The sequence below is a fragment of the Hippichthys cyanospilos genome, chromosome 17, assembly GCF_059441005.1.
Source record: "Hippichthys cyanospilos isolate Australia breed blue-spotted pipefish chromosome 17, RoL_Hcya_1.0, whole genome shotgun sequence".
In the NCBI taxonomy this organism is placed as follows: Eukaryota; Metazoa; Chordata; class Actinopteri; order Syngnathiformes; family Syngnathidae; genus Hippichthys; species Hippichthys cyanospilos.
Genome location: NC_142385.1, coordinates 13,130,728 through 13,131,012, shown reverse-complemented (window position 1 = coordinate 13,131,012; position 285 = coordinate 13,130,728).

Below are 285 nucleotides of genomic sequence, written 5' to 3'. Positions count from 1 at the left end.
GTAATGTCTCTTTATTTTGGACGAAGGTTACGATTTTAATCAATGTGATGAACTTAACATTGATCTAAATAAGGTTTTATTTGTTTAAAAAAAATATGTCCAAACTGTTCAGTCAAAAATAATGTGTAGGAAACGGAATAAATATAGGTTTAATGTAAACATCTTTAAAAAATCATAACTTGTGCACAACTTTATTAAATTATAGCAAAGTAGTAAATAACTATTATAAACTATTGTGCAAAACCTAAATTTCACAATTTAGCTACTTTTCATATTGTCAATTTT